Source organism: Biomphalaria glabrata, chromosome 18 (assembly GCF_947242115.1).
Source record: "Biomphalaria glabrata chromosome 18, xgBioGlab47.1, whole genome shotgun sequence".
Classification (NCBI taxonomy): domain Eukaryota; kingdom Metazoa; phylum Mollusca; class Gastropoda; family Planorbidae; genus Biomphalaria; species Biomphalaria glabrata.
This window is the reverse complement of record NC_074728.1, coordinates 11,822,456-11,841,005: the sequence shown is the minus strand read 5'-3', so window position 1 is coordinate 11,841,005 and position 18,550 is coordinate 11,822,456. Positions and strand designations below refer to the sequence as shown.

Sequence of the window (18,550 nt, the reverse complement as noted above, 5' to 3'; positions counted from 1 at the left end):
TAAACATGGATAGGATATCAGCTTACGATTTTTTTTCCATTGATTTGGCCTTTTGCGTGTCCACGTCAAAAAATCTGGTCAGTTTTGCGGACTCGATGATACATTTGCCTAAGGCAAGACAATGTTGTGAGATGCTGTGCGTGTGGGTAGGCCTAGAAACAGAAGGTGATTGTTAATGGAGGGAAAAGCAAAACGACCTTCACCTTGTGCCAGTGAAAAGATGACAAGTGAAATATAATCCCTTGAGGAGGGCGCACAATTATTTTTTTAGTTGAGTGAAAGGATAAAAAGGTTAATCTCCTCAGCTGTCCTTGTAAATGATAATGTGATACAAGTGATTCAGCCTTAGATTAGATTAGATCTAAAATCTACCTTGACATGATAATCATCTTAGTAATTCCACACTGAAAAAAAAATAAAGTAGCAATTAGCCTATACATAAAACGCTGAACCAAAATCTTCAAATACAAAAACAAAACCAAACAAAATATTCAGATAGACACATCGTAAACGCAAATTCCTCGTTCCACAGTGCAATGAGGATGCTCTCGCGCCCCCTTAGGCACCCCACGGGAGTCTTGTTTTGCTACCCTTTAGCCTAATCGTTTCCTCTTACGATCGTTTCTACCCGGGCGCCACTATGAGGCAGGGTAGCATGCCCGGGTTATGCTAGGACAAATTGGTTCAAACACTCCTTCTTCCCGATTGCTAGTACAATGGGTTGCCTAAACAGGGCCACCCTTAGATATAATTATAGAGGCCCTGGACAAAATGAAACTGGTGGCCTCAAGCCCCCAAATGAACTCAAAAACAAAAATAAACACAGAAAAATCAATTCATTAAAATAAAACTGACATGGTCACATGACATCTTACAAGTGAAATTAAACTCTTTGCGAAGTGTGTTTAATATTTTATTTATATATTTATTTAATTATAAGTATTCAGGGCCGGCCTTAGGCATAGGCAAACTATGCCTCTCACAAGACTAAAAAAAAAAACAATTTTTTAGAGAAGAAATAGCGAGACTTGTGCCCAATGTTATGTTCGGTGCTTGGAGTACAATAGGTTTGAAATAAATCGCGTTATTTTTTTTTTTCTCGCTGTTTGTTTTTGTTTTTTTTTTATTTGGATCCACCAAATTCATTTCACTTCCTATTTGTAAATCTAGTCTTAGTTCTCTTTTTTAGCGGCCCCCGAAAGGGGAAAAGACGCTATTAGTTTGTGTAGTCTGTCTGCCCGTCCGTTCGCACGTCCCGTTTAGATCTTTTAAACTAGAAAATATAGTGAAAATCCAAAATCATAATATTTTAATCCATTCAAAGTTCTGATGCAAAGACTACTTTTTCCTTTTCTGAAAGCGAAAAAACGTATTTTTAAAATCATGTAGGCCTATGCAGTCAGTTTTTTTCTTTAAAATACACCATTTTTACAACTATTCACTATTAATAGTAACAAACACGTGAGGCTGTTTAGTAAGGGAGATAAACATTTACCATATTTTAAACACATTTATGCAAACGGTTTTAGATTTTTGTCAAAAAATATTTTTACAATTGCTAAGTTAAGTACGTTCTGTCAAACTAACTACTACATTTACAAAAAAAAAATAAATGTGGCAAAATATGTAGGTCACGGCTGGGTCTGCGCAGCCATGGGAAATACTGCACTCCTCACTAATCTTCGGACTCGAAGACAAGCCTTAATATTTGACATCAGTTAGGCAAGGTTCACATTGAACTTCACATACACTTTCACCTATCCCTTGGTCTGCTGGACCGTTGGGGCACCACACAAAATCTGTCAACCTTCTTTCTCCATTCTTCTCTTTCATTTGCCTTTGATAGAATTTCATTCTGATATTCCTGAAAATATTGAAACCTGCCTGGAAGGATTACTTCGGGGGACCGATTTTGAGTTTGTGTTTCCAGACAAACTGTCTTTGTAACCATGTTTTTTTCTTATCTTCAATGTGCATATTTTGTTTAAAATTTTATATTTTTGAAATATTGTAATAACTTAAGGGAGGCAAGCCAACGAGATAGATGTTTATTCACGGGGCATCACAAATACATAAAACGAAAGTCTGCCTTTAGCACAGCTCTATCTCTAGACTTTGGCGGAACTTCGTTCTCTTCTTCCTAAGGTTAACCTCCCTTTCGTGAGCACCTTCTGCACTAGCTTGGGTGGCGGTGTGCATGGCAGGATTATAACCATATGAAGGCTACCTTTTAGGATGATGCTCTTGGAGGTCTTGCACTGTCGAAAACCTAGCCCTACCTATACGGTCGATTTCGATTAATCGGAACACATCGCGATGTGACTATTTCGGTCCTATAAAACCGACTGATTTGAATAATTCGAGCATCTGTTTTATACGAATGTTTAGGTACTTTAATTAAGATTAGATCCAAATAAGACATCATCATCTCTCTCGTTAACAGAGCTTCAATTATTTTAAATCAGTTACAAATGTTAACAAACGAGTACGTAACTCAACTGATAACCGTTCAATGGCAGCCATTCTCTCATTATCGCAAGGTGCATCTCCTTATTTTCCATATAAAAAAATAATTACGACTAATTAATGGTGACCGGTCACTTCATCCCCGGTCATTTCATCCCCGGTCACTTCATCCCCGGTCATTTCATCCCCTGGTCACTTCATCCCCTGGTCACTCCATCCCCGGTCATTTCATCCCCCGGTCACTTCATCCCCGGTCATTTCATCCCCGGTCACTTCATCCCCTGGTCACTTCATCCCCTGGTCACTTCACCCCCCGGTCACTTCATCCAAGGCAGCACGGAAAACCTTCTCACAGATACCCCCTAACTCCCACAAATGAGATTGGACCATAGCGTTCTGAGCATGCTATAAGCATGAAAGTAGCGCTATATAAAAGCTAAAATTTATTTTAATTAATTTTTATATACCTAATGTTGCTTATAGGTAAAATCCATCACTGGTACTATATGACCTGGCGCTCCACAGAGTTTAAGAAATGTCTATGTGCCTAAAACAATGGTGCTCAATCTTTTTTTTTTTTCCGGCCAGCGAACTATATAAATGTCGGACATGTGTCATGGGATAGTCATAAAATTGAACCAATTCTCTTCGGTTTCACTATGAACTGGGTCCTGACTGGCTGGAAGTTTATAAGGGCCGGGTAGCACCGCCTGGTCATGTGGTATGCCCTCTGGACTGTCGTCTCTCTAGTCCCTGGTTCGAACACTGACCTCCCCCCAGCCTCTTCCTGCGGGTGTTTTTTTTGGCTAGAATGCCAATTCTGAAAGAACACCCAAAACATTAGGCCACTGCAAGCTATGCGACCGCAGTGGGCTCAGACCCGCATTTTTATAGCATCCGCGCTAATTTTAGATGTATAAATTATTAAATTAAACCATTTTATAACTTATAACAGATTTCCCGCGAACTATGTCGATTTAACAGGAGGTCATGGAAATCTCCTGAAATTGTAAAATATACGAAAAAGTCCTGGAAATATCCGGAAATTATTAAAATCTTTTCAACAATTCTCGTAGATAGATTGAAACATTCGGTAATTCTTGCTACTGAGCGTGATCTATGTAGGAAATAGAATTTTTATGATATACTGTATAACTTCGCTACACGCAAGGCTCGTTAAGTAATTCTGTATGTATTAAAGAATGAATAAAATGCAAAGACGAATATATTTTCTAATACAAACTCTTAATTTTCACTTATTATCCGTATCCCTACCCAAACTTGGCCCCGCGAAATCCGTTTCGCATAGGGCTCGACAATGGTTAAGTCCATCCCTGCTGTTCAGTGTTTGAAAATGTTTGTTTGTAAAATGTTTTACATGTTTCGGATGTTCCTTCAGAGTTGAAGATTGTTTACTTTTTAGTCCAAACCTCCCGCTGGACGAAGTGGGATGGGACGGCGCCTTCGACATAGAGGTCACGGATGGGAGCGGGCAGGGTCGAGAAGGCGCCGGTTTGACAGTGTCCAGCGCGCAGCCATGCGTAGCGACGTGTGAATACCCACGTGTTCTCTCCCCCCCCCCTCCCCTTTGTTTTCTCTTGGACTATCAGCAGAAATAAAGAGTGATCTTTCCTTTGCCTGCCAGTCAGTGAAGCTCTTGAGGTAAGAAGAGAATTATATATAGATGTTTGATGTCGTTTATCGAGTTGCTTGAAAGGAAAGAATAAACTTTTTTTTTTTACAAAGCTTATGTCAACTCATTCAGTCTGTCTGTCTGATAAAAAGTTTAAACATGATTTTTTTCTCCCTTTTTACATTTTGGATTAAGTTTAACTTTTGCACAATTATTCATTAAAAGAGAAAGTCACTGATGTCAACCGGATTCCCATTACCGAGACGAGGTCGGAGGTTGACCTTCCACCAATGAACTTGCTTGACGAGATATTGCAGAAAAAAAAAGTGAAGCTTTTGCTTTCAATTTCAATTACCGGGATGGATGACTTTGGTTTTGCAATCAACACCAACAATGACATTCCCAATAAGACGTTTTACGACTTGCAAAAGGTCCCAAGCTATTTGAGATATAAGGCCATTTTAAGTTCTTTTTAAGTTTAGATATTAGCCTACATGTCAGAACTAAATATTTCTTAGGGTCCCTAATGTTATGTTGCCTATAGGTAAATCTGACCCTGAAACCTGCGTTAACACATTAGCACTATATCTATTGGCCCAGTTGCGTAGCTAGGATGGGAGAGGAGGGGGAGAATTTGAAGATCCCCCACTTGAGTGGGGCCCCCCGTTAAGTGTCCGTGTCCGAAATCTATATTTAAATGAAATTAATATTACGTCACTGTGATTTAATCCTGCTTTTCACGTTGTTATATAAGTCAGTGACCCTGTTGCATGTATTCCACACAGATTATTAACTCTCTCCGAGCGGGGCTACTTTCAATTTCAAAGAGTAACTTCCATAGCGCTGACTAGTGCCGTGTTACTCTCAGGAAGTAACTTGGTATGTAGGGTCGAATGCCAAAATGCAAGGGGCCCCCAAAATAGCAAATCTTCCGGGCCCCCCCAATCCCTAGCTACGCCCCTATATAGGCCCATCGACCTGAAGGTAGTTAACTCTAGTGCGGTTACAATCACAATCACATAGCAAAATATATTGTTTCGTTTAATATCTGAAAATATTTTCAATTATCTTAAAATTATTGCGAGTAGTGTGTATTGGATGGGGACACGACAATTCGTTCACTGACATTTCGTTCACCGACAAATCGTTCACGACTTTTCGTTCACGCGACTATTCGTTCACCAGACATTTCGTTCACCGACAAATCGTTCACGACTTTTCGTTCACGCGACTATTCGTTCACCAGACATTTCGTTCACCCGACAATTCGTTTACGCGACTATTCGTTCACGCGACTATTTGTTCACGCGACATATCGCTCACAGACAACTTGTTCACCGACAGTTGGTTCACGCTACTATTCGTTCACGTCACGGACAAATTGTTCACAGACAAATCGTTCACTGGATAGTAACATATTGTTAATATTATATATTCTCGTCGCGTGTTTAATTTATTTACATTAAAACTTTTGTAGCTATTATTTCCACACAAAAAAAAAAATGTGCACAATGCACAAATCTATAGTTCTAAAATAACACAATTATATCTAGGCCTACTTCAAATATCATTTACAGTACCAGATGTCATAAACAAAATCTTTAAATCTAGTTTTTTAATGCAATGCTATTCTTTTCAGAAAATTCTAAAATAAAGAGTTTAATATTTGTAGCTAGCTAAACAGCATCATTTGATGACGTCACTTTTTTTTTTTATTTTCGTAAATGATAGTCAAGATCTATCTAGATCTAATCATATAGTATAGTTCCATATGCAGGTCACAGCTGGGGCTGCGCAGCCACGGGAAATACTGTATTCCTCATTAATCTTCGGACTCGAAGACAAGTCTTATTATTATAGTTCCATGATCTAATTATATATAATTTATTAACAACCTTATTAAACTAAAGTTTATGTACATGAGACGTTTTCGTTTGAAATCATGCTAGAAATGGATTTTTTTTTATTTGGCAACACTATCGTAGTAGTTGATCTTCGTATCAGCTCTTCTTTATTACCGCTAGTTAGTTGCCCTTTTGTGTTGTTGTTTTTTAAAATAAGCGCTGAGTTGTGCCACTGTATTAGAGTAAAAGTCTAATGATTCCTCCATTATGAGTTTATTTTGTGTTATAAACTGAAGCGCTAGGAACATTTGAAAAGTGCACAAAACTAGCGTATAGCTTTTAAAAAAACACAGCATTCCTTTACTTTGTACACCGGATCATGACTGGATGCACCAAAAAGCTTGCTATTTATAGTTTTCCCGCCATGTTTGAAAATCTCCAATACTCTTGTCAAATATTTCGTTGGCTTTAGAAACACATTTTCACTTAACAACAGTTTAAAAAAAAAACTAGACGTGAAAAGTGAATTTTGCAAAACAAAAAAAACAAGCTACACTTGTAACACTAGAGCCGTGTGAGAATTGAACTCATGCTTATATCCCGTACGCGGCCAGCTTAACACGGGAGGTCAGCGGGGGGTCAAAGCTAATGTCCCTACTGTCATCTCTAGTTGATGGGATCAACATTAATAGTTGGATTGCTGCCCCTATTCCCACCCTACCCTACCCCAACCCCTTTTTAATTTGTACCTATCGCCCAGTCACTGTCGCCATTCGAATATCTTGATAACGAATGCAGGGAATAGATCTAGTTCTAGTGTAGATAGTTTCTTTTGTTTGAAACAGTGAACTGTCGCATATACACAAAGTATGAAATTAACTCTTTCTCTTTTTTTCTCTATCTCTCTTTTTAGTCGCCTGATGGATTTTTTTTCGGGGGAGGTTCTGAGGAGTGTGGATTTTTTTTTCTTGCCATGTATACAAATCTCCAGGCATTATTTCCAGTATTTAAAAGTTTTTTTTTTTTTTTTTTTACAAAATGCAAATTCTGAGGTATCTACATTGCATTATCCTGCTTCTCTTCTATTTAAAAAAAAAATTGGTAGGTCAAAAATCAAATCTGCTTTTCACTGCACTTTATTAATGGAGCCCAGCCACTGGTAGAAATTAGTAATGAAAGTTTCGTTTTAGTTTTTTATTGGACGGGGAGGGCAATCAAAAAACTCCTTTTGGCTACGCTTGTGAAATTTTGTAAATGAAGTTTGAAAATGACTACATTCAATTCAATTTAGACAAAATTCTTACAAATAATAGCATCATGACGAGCACCGGTTCTCAATGCGTGTAGCAGTGGCATAGATAGGAATTTGCCATCGGGGGCTTGACCTCTTTGGGGCCCATGCATTTTGCGTAATATTTAATACTAAAAAAAAATTCGAACACTCATTTGGGGGGCCCTCTTCAAGTGGAAACCCGGGGGGATTTTCAGATTCTCCCCATCCCAGACTAGCTACGCCACTGGCGTGTAGCTTTCATAGATCCAGATCATCCAGGGTGCTATCGTTGATGTCATAGTAGGCCTTTGGAATAATGTTCAGTGTGAGTGTTAAGGGTGGTATGGATCACTTTGATCTAGATAGGCCAACACGATGGCTACATTAGATATGAATTTTTTTCCTGGCATTTGTGTTTCGAATGTTGCTCTTTTCCACCGATGGACCTCATTCAACAATCGTAAACAAACAACATTTAGCCACGTGATAATATTGATAAAGCTATGAAATAAAACGTATCACGTGACAGCCATTATGGATTGCGTAATCTGTATAGAAGAGATAGAGAATCACGTGGCTAAATGTTTGTTTACGATTGGTGAATGAGGTCCATTTCTGTTACAAACCAAACAAGCCTTAGTTTTAAGTTAGGTTTATTAAACAAACGATACAGTTTGTTTTAGGCTAAATCTATTCCTACTATGTCTAAAATGTAATAAACAAAACGTTCGTATTTGTCTTTGAAAAAGAATGCACGACGTCTTATCAAATTAGCCATAGGTGCGGAATTTTAGCTTGAAATAAATTATTTAACTATTTAAACTTCAGTCTTCTAATACCAAAATTCCATCTATGTAGAAAGTGTCAGCTAATAGTAGAAATTGAAAAAAAAAATATATATTAATAAGAGATATTAAGTGCTCAATAAATATGCAAAATTATCCAAAGCTAGTTACCCTACTGGTCACCATCTGCCATCCTGTTATCTGCTGTTCAGGAATGTTGTCATTACGTGTCGATATCGCGAGTAGTCTACCACTCCACCATCGCCCATTCTTTTGGGGCATTCCGCTATTTTCCTCGCTGGAGGACGAAACATGTACAGGACACGAGAGGCGAATCAATCAATACTTATCAAGCGCCTTAAAGCCCTAGTATATTGGATGAATGCGTCTGTTCAACACAAGCAAAGCTTTTTCTTGAATTAAGGATATCTATCTCTCTCTATATATATATACAAAGAAAAGGCCATGACAGCAGCATTTCAGGAACAGAATGGTTAACTGGAAGAGAGAGCGACGCCTGCAGAAAACGCTCCCTTTCAAAGAATTACAGAGGTTGGTGGGCACAAAATGCGCTAAGCACAGGCATGTGTTAAGCATTTGTAATTACAAGTTTTCCTGCCTGATTCAGGCAAACCATTCCATCCTCTAATTACAGTAAGGAAAAAAAAAGAGCACTTTATGAATTTTCTCAAGCCTGTTGATTTTATAAATAATATTTTAAATTGTAGTCAAACTGAATTTCCATTTTTTTAACCAATATAAATTCTTACATTTAAATATATTGATAACCTATATCTTCATAGATCTAAATTATGTATCTATAAAGCAAATTAATTTTTGAGACGAGTGTGCTATATTATTTACGATGCTTAATTACTCGGACTAGACATTATAATGATTATTACTAGCAAACATGACAAAACACCTTGTTACAGTGTTCGCACACTTAGGGGCAACTTTCCTTGTTATGTGAATCACCAAGAGACATTTATTTTAATTAAATACCATGTCGCATTTTAAGTCTAGTATGTTTATATTTAATAAATATTGTACATTATCGGTTACTAGAGCTTGAGAAAAGGTTTATCATTTACATTATCTGATATGGGTCCTAGAGATCCAAAATTGAGACAAAAAAAAAACACCTAGATATTTTGTTCTTTATGTTAAGTTGAGTCTGACATTGGTAAAGCAAATTAGCATCTTCACAAAAATCCTATGACTTCATCTAACGAAGGTTATTTTGTAGCTGTGCATTCATTTCTGTAGTAAGCAGTGTGTTATTTGTGTGTTTTATAATAACTCAAGTAATGATTTTATTTTAGTATACCTAGGATGTACTACCAACAGTAACATACAAGAATTGAGCATTAAATATAAAAAGTCCACACTGAAAATACATTTAAAACATTTTAATGTCAATTGATCTTGAATAAAAAAAGAATTTCACTGTGCAGACCCTGAACAACACTTGTGTAAAGCAACATCTGCAGAAATAAAATGATCATGGTGGCAACTGACTATGAACAGTATGAATGATTGAATGAATTGTATCCAATGGGCGTTTGGTTATTTCTTGGAATCTTTTTTGCCTCCTGCAAAAAAAAAATTAAAAAAATATATCAATCATAAACTATGTTTTGTCTATAATTCTCTTAAAGTCAAACCCACAGTAGCATACATATATAAATAAAAATAAATTATTGATGATAAGTGTAGAGATGTGCAAGCTTTATGTATGTAACTTGGTAATGAAGACAAAGATAACTTTATTTAGAAGAATACAATTATTTTTTAAGATCACAACTTTTCTAGTTATGTGATTAAACAAATGTATGCAGGTTTCATTGTATATATGCATGCATCAGAAAATAACTGTTAAAAATAAAGCACAACCTCTTTGCAGCCCTGAACTTTAAAATGTTTAGAATAGGCTCCAAAATTATTCCTGGGCAAGGCGCTTAAAAAAAATAAAAAATTACCTTTCTCTCCTGCTTTGGAGCTATCAGTTTTCTTGTCATCCTTCTTAGTTTGCCCACCTTTTTTGTTGCCTTAAGACAAAAAAAAAATATATAGATTTAAATATGGAGTTTATTCCACAAGTTAAAACACAAACTTTTCCCACTTCTCCCATAGGCACACAAAAACAAAACAAAAAAACTTTATAGATGGTAAACAGCTGTTTAAAAGTATTAATATGGGCCAAAACATCTTTTTTTTTTTTTAACTAAACCTGACACCCATAATTAAATAGTTTCATTGTAGTCCAATTATAAATGCTTAATGGAATCTAGAAAAAAATGTTAATGAACTTGAAATTGTGTATTTTATTTATAAACAGGACTTAAGTTTGTTAGTAAATAGAATAATAAAACTATGATTCATGCTTGGGACACCAAATTTACACTGAAATATAAGACACTGAAAGGAACAGATTTGTTGTTGGATTGCATTCTGCTTATAAAATGTTATGTAAATACAAGTTGGGAAAACCTGAAAAATAATGTTAACAAAATAAAGGGAGGGAAAAAAAGGGGGGATATTCCTTTTTTTTTAACATCTCAATAATGAGTCACAATGTAATATTTTAATATGCTATGGCTTAGGTGGAGGGTCAGTTCCCCACCACCCTTTTTACATTAAAGCATTTCACATCATAGTAAACCACCATTTTTTAACACTGATACATTGAATGTATTTTTACTTTTCAATAGCTGTTAAATAATAAAGAGGGTTAGGGTAAAGGTCTTCAGTGGTAACAAGAATAATGTATACTAGTAATGGACAAATAGCATGCAACTACCAAATATAGATTGCCCATGTACATGTAAACAAGCAAGCTATAAAGAATCGTAAAAAACAAAACTTTTCTAAGGGAAAGAACTCCACACTCACAACTACATCTCAATAATGTAGAAGTTATCTCCCTTATCTAATAACTAAATCAATTACCAATAATTGATAAACGGGAAAAACATTTTTTTTTTATAAACAGTTTATGATTTTTAGCACTTATATCGTCATGCATTGGTCTATAAAATTAGATCCGTAGCAGTTTCAACATGCAAAGTTAAATTAAAATCTGATGCCTAAGAGGGCTGGGGTAGGTATGACAAAATGTAAACTTCATCAGACAATTTTTTTCCCTGACTGACTACGACATCGAACACTTTGTAAACCATATTTGTTTGTTTTACATGTTTCTGATGTTACAGAGTTGATGTAGTCCAAACCTCCCACAGGACGACGGGGTGGGGGGCAATAAATCAGAATGACAGTCCAGCGCACAAACCGCAGGACCAGGCAGCTATATGCATTTAAAAAGTGATTTAATCATCTAATTCTTTCATTTCAGGTATTTTCTGGTCAAGCAAGAGGTGAACTATCAAGTGCAAAAGAAAAGACTAATTGCCATACACATACCAGTGATAGTTCAAAATTTAGGCAAAGTCAATGCTAAAAATAGATTTAGCAATGGCAGGGGAGAGCATACTTAATATTAATTTTTATGGGGGGAAAAGGGAAGTAATATGCAAAAATAAATTGTTAATTTTTACAAAAAAATTTTCTTTTTTTTTTGTTAAAATGTTAAACATGCATTTATAAATTGCTTTTGTGTTTCGTTGTGTTTTAGATACTAAAAATTTACTGATTATGTTTATTTTTGCTTTGATCATTAAAGAAATGACTGCATAAAAATACATGAACACTCAAAATAAAAAATTTGTTTGATGTTTGTAGCATTTTCTTAAATGGAAAACCTTATCGAATACCCCCAAATAACTGCAAATAGATTTAATGGAAAGCATGTTCTTTTAAATCCTGAATCCAAATATATAATAGGTCGAATCTAGCTTGGCTAATGCACCATGGGGCTATACAGTAGCCTCAATACCAGAAGCACCCCCATTCATGTGTATCTGGTCAAAATACCACACTTTCATACCAGTGTACTTTAATCACATAGACTCTAGACTAGTAGAAAAACGATTTTGCACAGAGATACAAAAGTAAATGTGTTAAAAAATAGAAAGCGCACCATAATACCACAGTATTTCTGAACTAGCCATTAAAATAAAGACGCATTAATAAAAATAAGGTGAGATGCTCGATATGGTATACAAAAGGGGGGTGTTCGGTAATCGGCGATATTTTGCACGAATGATCCGATTCTTTCTGTGGTCTTACCGTATACAATAGGCTCATAAACCTACCCGCAAATTAATATTAAGTCAAAAATTATTTTTTTTTTTTACTTTTTACGGTTTCTTATCATTGCTGTAATGAAAAAATACGCCATATTGTTTATGACGTTCTTAAGAGGAGGTAACTCTCCATCCCAGAAATTAAAAAACAATAGATTAAGAGCAAGTATCACTGTATATAACTATATATTATTTTGATGGAATTTAGTATGATCAAAATTTAGATTTAGTGCTAGCTTTAGGGTTAGGGTTACATTAAGGATTAGGTTTAGAATTAGGGTTAGGTTTAAGGTTTGGTTTAGTTTTAATGTTTACTGTAACCCAATTCTAGCCCTAACTCTAACCACTAAACCTAGCACTAACCCTTAACCTAGCCCTAATTCTATACCTAATACTAAACCTAACCCTAAATCAAAACCTAATTCTATACCTGACCCTAATTCTGAGTTTTGAGTTTTTGGCACATCAGCACAATTTAGGCCATGTCAAACCCATAGTCCTTCAAAGGATTACTCTCCCTTTATATCACAAGGGCTAAATTCCGTACAATTAAATTATTTAAAGCAAGGTCTATTCACAGTTAAAATTATGATTAGTGCATATTGATGTAAATCTATTTACTTAAAAAAATATAGCACATAACTGTAAACCACAAATAGCTGATACAAATTGTAACACATGCGTAATTTATATCTGTAGTTTGCATTTCATTATTTTAAAAAATAATTTAAAAAATACAAATTTAAATATTTTGTCTTCTTTGGGTTATATCCCTTTGATGTATATTTTTAACATAAAAATGGTGTTCGATATTTTACGAAGCTGAGATTGCTTATAAAAAAAAACAACTTTCGAACACCCCCTATTTAAACCTCAATTTTCATGTTTAGGTAGCAAGGGATACTTTAAACAAATAGTTGCAAATATTTCTCAGCCTAATTAGAAGCATAATATATAGGTTTTGTTGAGCTGAAGCATCATTGGCATTAAAAAATACCCTTAACCCGAGACTCACTTTACTCTTCCCAAGAGGTCAAAAAAAAAAGTTACATTATACCAATGCACTTTGAATACAAGTACAAAAATTATCCTTGGGTGAAAATGGAACTAAATAGATCTATATCTAAACTATAAAGAAATGGATGATGCACAGGACTAGTTTCGTCATAATCCTCGAAATAAAGGAGAATTTAGATATGTGAAAATCCGTAAAACCGGAAGTAAAAAAATGGTGTCAAAACTTGAAATTCATTTTTCTTACTTTCTGTACAAATGCCCTTGATTGAAATCGATTATGATTTTAAATCCATTGAAATCCTTGCCAAAATGGGTGAATATGGATACATTTTTTATTGAGGAACATTTTTTTTTCATGTGTATTTTCTTACTATTTTAAACTTGAAGGTATATGTATTTTTATTTTTACTGATACTCATTTCAGGTAAGTCCCAAGAAGTTGATTTTTTTCCCCATAATAGATTATATATCTGGCCATATTTCTGCCAAGTTTTATCACGATACATTGCTTTGATCGATTACAATGTTGAAACATAAGTTGGCACTGCTCCCTATGGGATTTTGTTTTTTCTTGAAAACTAAACTGAATAAAATCATGCTAGTAGATATAATAATTATGCATGTGTCTAAATAATTTAGAAGAGTTTTAATGGTTTAATCTATTTTATTTATAATTTTAAAGCCAATTTGAAAAATAATTGTTTCAGACAATTTGATCCCACTTTTGAGATATTTTGTTATTTTCTGCCATCACAAAGCCGCCATTTAGTCCACACCCCTCGACATTTCTTCCGATAATTTGTTTATTTCATCAATATTTACATTCTAAACAAGTGGAGCTCATAAATATAAATGAAATCACATTTGTGAGCTAGAAATTTACTACCATTACTACTACAATTAAATTTCCTATTTAATAAGTAGATTTATCCTGCGAAATTCAATTCCAATTTTTTAACTTTTGGAGCGGGGGTGTGTCTCGCTGGCTGAGGGAGCGAGACGCTCTCATCTTACATTAGTTACATGCTCCATGTCAACCAATGCTAGGTCAAAACTCCAGAAAAAAAAATCATAACTTTCTAACTGTTCAACTTTAAGACAAAGTCAAAGTATTTTAATGATGTACTAACGAAAAATTGAACTTTCCAAGATAATTTTTTTATTTCACATTCCTAGAGAATTTTTAAAAATACAGTTGGGTGTTCGACAAGTACCTTAACATGAAGGTGTTCGATAGATGTAAGTTACTCTACATTTTAAGCAAAATGGATGGGGAGTTCATGGATTCAATCAGTTTTTTTCTACAGTAACTTACGTTTATCGAACAAGTTAAGCTCATTCGCCGACATTTTTTATGTTTGAATTTGTGTATCTCCGTAAAAATTAGACCTAGAAAAAAACTGATTGTATCTGTGAACTCCTCATCCATTTTTCTTAAAAAGTAGACATGTTTTATTCTATTACTACTCATAGTTAAACTTATATTTGATGTTAAAATGGGTCAGGTTGATGATTTCAAAAGCTTAAATTATCGAACACTTTTTTAGCTTTATCTTATCTTATCGAACATATGAAGAACTTATCGAACACACGAGAAGTATGGTGTTTTAAAAGTGTTATAATCCTAAAATTTTGTGAAAAGTATGGTGTTTCAAAAGTGTTATAATCTATATTTTTTTTATTTATATCATTTTCTTTTTACGCCATGTCAAGAAAGACAGATTTTTAGTCATTTTCACATGGTCCACATCGAAGGAATCTATCACTGATCAGCTCTGCTTAGAAACTGACGGTGCTAAGCCCAGTAACGCATTACCGTAGTACTTATTTAGGTCTAAGCTATTTTGAGACATAAGGCCATTAATAAATTAAATCCAGATATTATTTATTTGAGGGAGAGCCTAATAAGCTTTGGTAGCCAATAGATAATCCCGCCCTCCCCAAGTCATTGCAGGACACAACAGTTTACTTGGTTGACCTAAAAACAAAACATACGGTACGCGGCCCTACGTAACTAGCCGCCGATCTAGCACGCTCAGTGTATGTAACAGCCTAAAAGTCAGTGCTAGATATTTTTCGATCTGGGCGGGGAAGGGGGGGGGGGATGCTGAAAAGCTATGGTAGCTTGCAAGCTGTGTTACCTATAGATGTAGATAAATCCGCCCTCCCTAAACCACCTGGTTGACCAAAAAAAAACAAACAACGTATTTTAGAGCACGCTTAGTATTTGTCACACACACACACAAACAACATAACTATATATACTACGTATCTATCATGCCTAGTGTTTGTGACCTAATTAGCGGCTTGACCGTAGGTACTCGACTGATGGCTCCTCCCCCTTTCCCCTCAACATTGTTCTTACTACAACTTGAACAATGTTTTGGGGCTGTGTTGATGGCCTGGTTTACACCTGTGTGTTACGCTATCACTGACCATTTTTTTTTTTGTTGTGTGTTAGTCTGGTGGCTGCGTTTGGATTGAGTCTTGAAATTTACGTTGTTACTTTGCACTGAAAAAGTGTGAATGTTGGAGAGTGGAAGCGCGGGTAAGGGGGTGTAGGCAGAATAAGAGAGTGGTTAAATGCGTTATTGTTATTATTTTTGTGTATTTGTGATGTTTCAAAGGAGTGTCTTTGTAGCGCATTAATATATATATATATATATATATCTATATATATAAATAATTTTATAGACCCGGCGCCACACGTCTAGATCGAGAAGCACAACGGACTCTATGTATTTGAGGCTGACGTCACATTCTAATGGTCGATCAATTATTGATGATCTCTGGATACAGTGTCTTGACTGTTTCTCTCCCCCACCCCCCACCCCGACCTTTTTTTTTTACCTGCCCAAGACATTTTTATTTCAAAATACCATATCTGCATTCTATACCTCCCCCTTTGCCCTTTCGTTTTATTAATATCTCTTCACATCAAGCACATGCGCTAGGTATTGGTTTATAACACATAATTCAGAAGTTAATAGAATGGGGCAAATTCAGAAGTTAATAGAATGGGGCATCTGAAAAAGAAACAACAACTGAATACATTCCACTGTGTTCCTCCTTGCCGGCATTGATACTATTAGCATCTAGCTAAAATATATGTGTCATAAAATCAAGCTTTTAAAATGGGTACAATTAGTGCATATATCGATGTAAATCTATTTACTTAAAAAAATATAGCACATTTACGGTAAACCACAAATAACCGATACAAATTGTAACATATGATTAATTTATATCTGTACTTTGCATTACATTATTTTAAAAAATAACAATTAAAAAATATATAATTTAAATATTTTGTCTTCTTTGGGTTATATCCCTTTGATGTTTATTTTTAACATTAAAATGGCGTTCGATATCTTACGAAGCTGAGATTGCTTATATAAAAACTGCTATTATCGAACACCCCCTTTTTAAACCTCAATTTTCATGTTTAGGTAACAAAGGACACATTCAAATAAATAGTTGTAAATATTTCTCAGCCTAATTAGAAGCGTATTATATAGTTTTTTTGAGCTGAAGCATCATTAGCATTAAAAAATACCCTTAACCCGAGACTCACTCCACTCTTCCCAAGACTTCAAAAAATGTGAAATTTTTATACCAATATTACCAATGCACTTTGAATATAAGTAAAAAAATGATCCTCATGTGAAAATGAAACTAATTATAACTTAACTATCAAGAAATGGACGATGCACAATAAGAATGGACTAGTTTCTTTATAATCATCGAAATAAAGGAGAATTTTAAAAAATACAATGGGGTGTTCGATAAGTACCTTAAAACGAAGGTGTTCGATAGATGTAAGTTACTCTAGGTCTAATTATTACGGAGATACACAAATTGAAACATAAAAATTGTCGGCAACTGAGCTTAACTTGTTTGATAGATGTCATGTCATTTGTAAGTGTAGGCTACTCACTGTAAGTATTTTAAGTCTCTAGACTAGTCAGATAATCATTATGTCATATGATAATGCAACTCACCGTCTTTTCCAGACATTTTATGCAGTACTGGACAGAAATAGACAAATTACTTGATTTGTATCTAAGAAATGGATCAAACAACGAAATATCAAGAGGACTCCGGCGCAGCTGCTAGATCTAGTTTTTTCAGCTTTTATACTTAGCCAGCCTGGGCTTATGCCTGTCTATCGATCACGGAGACCAGATCTAGAATCTAGAAGCACGCGTACTAGATCTAAGTAATCTTAGAAAAAGACTGTTGACTCGCTCTATTTAATTTTTGTAGAATATTATTTCTTTTTGTATTCATTTGCTGTTAAGAATATTTTATCATAAATATTTTTATTTATATATTTTAATGAGTAACATGCCATTTTTAAAGCAACGATTCCAAACTTTTTAGTAATCGAATACGCCGTAAAAAATTAATGTCGATTACCACCGCAGTTCACAAACAAACCCGTCCAAAACCGGATTTGGTCAGCTTGTTTGGAAAGTAAACGGAGGTTGCCAGATTTAGAAGCAACAAAAGCCAAAATAGTCGGGTTGAGAATTTTTATCAATAAAAAAAGGGGGCTTTATATAATATATATATATATATATATTAAAATAAATCTAGTACGTAAAAAGTATTGGTTAATACCACTGACTCATTCATTTCTTAAACTGCCGTACAGATCCGTATGAAGCTTCGTACACAGGTTCCTTTTAACTCCAGGACGCCTTATAAAAACTGGATTTGAAATATTCGCAGCCTGACGACTGCTAGTCGCGAAAAACCGCAACTTTCTACCAAACCTTTATTTTCGGTATTTCCCCAAAAGTCCGCAGTCTATATATAAAGCATTAAAAAAAATCACACACATTTCGTTTTTTATTGCATTTTTTTTCTTTTTGCCAAGTCTACTTATTTTTTAATGTGCCTTGCGTCATTTCCACTTTCTTTTAGACGCGGTATAAAGAAAACAAAACTAATCCTAATATTAATGAGATAGATCTACAATCCGTTTTTGTATTTTTACGAGAGAGAGAGAAAGCGAGGTAAAAAGCAAGTAATATTAGGCTACTTTGTAACACTATCCAAAAAAACAAAACAAAAACAAAAAATCTAACAAAACAGCTAAATTCTAATAGCATTAAAAAGATAATAATAATATGAAGTGGCGTCACTAGGAGAGTGTGGGGGTGCGTTGCGCACCGGGTGACACTCGTAAGGGGAGTGACACCCAAGTGAAAAAAAATGCACTTTTAAAATAACTGACAATTATACAAAAAAAAAAAGAAAGTGACAGTGGCTAATTATTGGAACATGTTATTCATAAAAGGTTTTAAACTCAACCCCCCCCC

General features: G+C 35.0%; 1 long non-coding RNA gene across 1 annotated transcript; it reads right to left on the bottom strand.

The window, feature by feature from the left end:
• Positions 1–9,398: 9,398 nt before the first annotated feature.
• Positions 9,399–17,382, bottom strand: LOC106079330 (uncharacterized). The gene is made up of 3 exons (XR_001219985.2): positions 17,225–17,382; positions 9,984–10,052; positions 9,399–9,596 (listed from the first exon to the last, which is right to left on the bottom strand). It is a non-coding gene; the product is annotated as an uncharacterized LOC106079330 (long non-coding RNA).
• Between the last annotated feature and the right edge of the window lie 1,168 nt (positions 17,383–18,550).